The sequence below is a fragment of the Lolium perenne genome, chromosome 5 (genome assembly GCF_019359855.2).
Source record: "Lolium perenne isolate Kyuss_39 chromosome 5, Kyuss_2.0, whole genome shotgun sequence".
NCBI classification, from domain to species: Eukaryota; Viridiplantae; Streptophyta; class Magnoliopsida; order Poales; family Poaceae; genus Lolium; species Lolium perenne.
In genome coordinates, this window is record NC_067248.2 from 186,911,053 (window position 1) to 186,914,766 (window position 3,714).

Below are 3,714 nucleotides of genomic sequence, written 5' to 3' on the forward strand. Positions count from 1 at the left end.
AACAGCCTTGAGTTACTCATCAAAGCTTTTGAAAACAAGGGAAAAAAAAGGCAATACCCAATACAGATTGGGTCACAATAGACACAACACAGAGCATTCCTGATTAACCGGCAAGGTTGCACAGATGAATGAAGTAACACACGGACACAAACTGAAAGTAAGTTGCAGCTCCTTGGAAATTAGCTAGGATAGAGATACTGATGTGATCATATACCGACACGCCAAGAGGACCAAGTCTAGAAACCAGGGATGATACCAATTGCTGAAACAGGGCAAGTACCTGATGGCAAATACCTAGTAGTAAGTAGAAACCATTATTGGTCGTGACATATACTTGCATATTATATAGTACCATCTATTCTTCAAAGTGCTACTTGTCTAGTGCGCTCACTGATCTGATGCTGTACAGTATGTACTGTAGAATGTTGAGGTCCAGTTTTAGTCTTACAGTCCATCTCCCTTGTTTGATATTCAGTCATCTGCTAAAATGTTTTCGCTTAATTACCTGTAGGCAGTGTTTGGATGCACAGAATTGAGCTCTGAATTGGCTATTTGGAATTGGATACCCCAATTCCAGTGTTTCGTTGTGCTTGGTATTAGAGTGTAGAATTCAGAACCAATTCTGATCTCCCTCCCCCGCGCGACCAACTTACCCCTCCGTGAATACAGAGCTCCACACCTCTGTATTGGTTCTGAATTGGGCTTCTCGTCCCTCGCGCTCTCTCTTCCCCGTCCCCTGCCATCCTTCCCGTCCCCTGCCAGACGAGCGCCGCCGCCGGCCAGACGAGCGCGTCGCCGCCAGCAGGTAGCTTCGGCCGCCATCCCTCCCCGCCTCCCTTTCGCAGTCCTTCTTCCCCGTCCCCTGCCATCCTTCCCGTCCCGGCCAGACGAGCACCGCCGCCGGCCAGACGAGCGCCGCCGCCGGCGATGGACATCCAGAAGAGCACGCAGCGGAGGCTGCGGCTGCGGACGCGGACGTTGCGCGGCGTGGCGTAGTTGAGGATGAGCGCGAGCTTCTCCAGCACGGGGCTGCGCTGGAGCAGGCTGTCGAGATCCTTGTCCTTGATGTCGGTGCGGCAGAAGCCGAGCTCGAGGAGGTGCGGGAAGACGTGCGCGCCACGGGGGAGGTGATCTGTGTCCGGGAACTCGTCCCAGAGGCCGAGGTAGAGGCGGCGGAGGGAGGCGACGCGGAGGATCTCGGCGGGGAGGGTGTTGTCGAGGGGCCACCTGGGGAAGAGAAGGAGGTGGCGCATCTCCCGGCTCCCCGCGCGCGGCCGGCCGGGGCCCTCGCATCTCCGGCCTCCCCTGCACCAGCTCGCCGGCCGGTGGTCTGCTCCCTTTGCCCCATTTGCACTTCGATTTTGCAGATTTTGTGGAGAAGAAGAAGTGTTGATTCAAGAAATTTTGCAATTCCACACAATGTGCATCCAAACAAGATTTAGAATTCCATTGATCTTTTGATTCTATAGCTGAATACCACGCGCATCCAAACAACATTTGTGGTATTGAATTGAATTGGTTAATTTGGTTTTCCATTGCCAATTCAATTCAGAGCCCAATTCATTGCAACCAAACACAGCAGTAAAGATTTTGTTCAATATCATCAGGGGGTGTTCAAATATCAGCAAAAAAATCGATAAAGGGCGCTTTATTACTTCAAGTTAAAGCAATACACCCGGCCTCATATAATCAATCTACAATATTTAATCAATAACTGCATACTCAGATCACTACATGTTTTATTAACTAGGCATGGAGGATGAGGTAGACAGTGCCAACAACATGGCGGAACAAGAGGAGAGCACTGGCAGCGTCCCTGGCCCATCGTTTTCAGGCAGGAACCTGAAAAGGCTCCGGTCGAAGGTGTGGGATGACTTCACACCCATTTTCGTAGGGGCGAAGGTTGCGAGGGCTAAATGCATGCACTGCCACAATGTCGGATCCAGTGGCACTAGCAATCTGCTAAAGCACCAGGCCAAGTGCAGCACTAGGATCCAGAAAAGGCCAATGCAAGAGAAGATTCAAGTCTTTCCATCTACCCACAAGAGCACCATTGCAGTCAGGCTCAGGTCTGGTTCCACACAGAAGAAGCTGCAGTTCTGGGTCACCGGACAGAAGAATTGCTTGGGCACAGCAGATGCAGCGCTTGACAAGAGTCTCGCTTCGCTTGACCTTCCCAATACAATGAATCAGGAGGTTGATCATGATTTGTCCCAAGAGGCAACAACTTAGCAGAATAAGCATGCCTCGCGTGACACTGCAGTTGACAAAGATCAGAAGACTAATTTGCATGAAGAACCTGTAGTGCCTGAGCAGGACAGTCCCCGTAACATGAATCAGAAGGTTTCGGAGGTTGATCAGGTTAAGCCCCATGAAGAACTTGTCAGGATATTTTCGGTGCACGGGCACCCGCCATCGATAAGGGTCCACGATAGGTTCACTAAGTTTATTGCTTGTTTAAATCCTATGGCCAAGATGCCCACTGAAGTTGGCATGTATACGTACTTTCGGAGACTCTTTGACCAAGAAAAGACCAGACTGAAGGAGAGGTTAGCGGCTTTGCGTAGTCGGGTTTGCTTGAGTGCTTATGTGTGGCATTATGATCTGTGCTCAGCGTTCCTGTGCTTGAGTGTTCATTATGTTGATGATGAATGGAAAAAAGCAGGAAAATATTATTACGTTTCGTTCCATTGGTACTTCCTGCAACACAAAGCAATTGAACCAGGCTATATTGTCTGCTATTGGAAACTGGGGTCTTCGTGACAAGGTATTCAGCATTACACTGGATGATACCTTTCTGGATGATTCAGTTGCCTCAGATGTCAAAGCCAATCTCCAAGAATGCAACCTTCGTTCAGCAAATCAGAGCTCGTCTATGTCTGCAGACCCGGAGCTTCTTTGTGACACGGTATTCAACTCATCTAGTTAATCAGGTAATACAGGTGGGAAAGGATGAAATTGAGAAAGTCATGGGGAAGTCAACAAAGTATTCTAAGCATACAAAGGGCCACATTCCTTCAGTAGTACATTATCCAAACCACAGATATGCACCATCACCGGAAGGCTGGACAAACGCAAAGAATATATGTGAGGCGTTGGAGGATTTGCATCGATACATGGATGAAATACGCAATTGTCGCAGTCCAGTTGACCTCTTTGACTGTTTGTAAGCGGCATTTCAAATTTGAACTTGGCTGGCTACAGAGAGATGGGTTCCATGAGATGGTTAAGACGGTTTGGGAAAGGCCGGTGGGTGGTGGTACTCCAATCCTGAGATGGAACAATAAGATGCGTGCAATGCGCATACATCTCTCTGGTTGGGCTAACCATATGACTGACATTTGTAAGAAGGAAAAGGCTCGCTTATCAACTTTGATTGATGAGCTTGAGGCGGTTGCTGAGGTAAGACCTTCGTCTACGCATGAGATTGAACTTAAGAATCAATCCAATGCGCAGATGGCGTGTCTCCTCCGCGAGGAGGAACTCAAATGGTATCAACGATCTAAAGCCCAATTCATTTTAGAAGGAGATTCAAATACGCGATATTTCCATGGCATAGCCAATGGGAGACATCGGAAAAAACGTATTCACTCTCTTACTCAAGATGAAGGGTTGATTGAAGGCCATGAGCAACTCAAATCTTACATTACTAATTATTATAAAGGCTTGTTTGGTCCTCCAGATGAAAGCTCTTTTTCTCTAAATGAGGACTTA

The 3,714-nt window shown here is 48.4% G+C and overlaps 1 pseudogene; it reads left to right on the top strand.

The window, feature by feature from the left end:
• Positions 1–1,752: 1,752 nt before the first annotated feature.
• Positions 1,753–3,115, top strand: LOC139831690 (zinc finger BED domain-containing protein RICESLEEPER 3-like; annotated as a pseudogene).
• Positions 3,116–3,714: the final 599 nt, after the last annotated feature.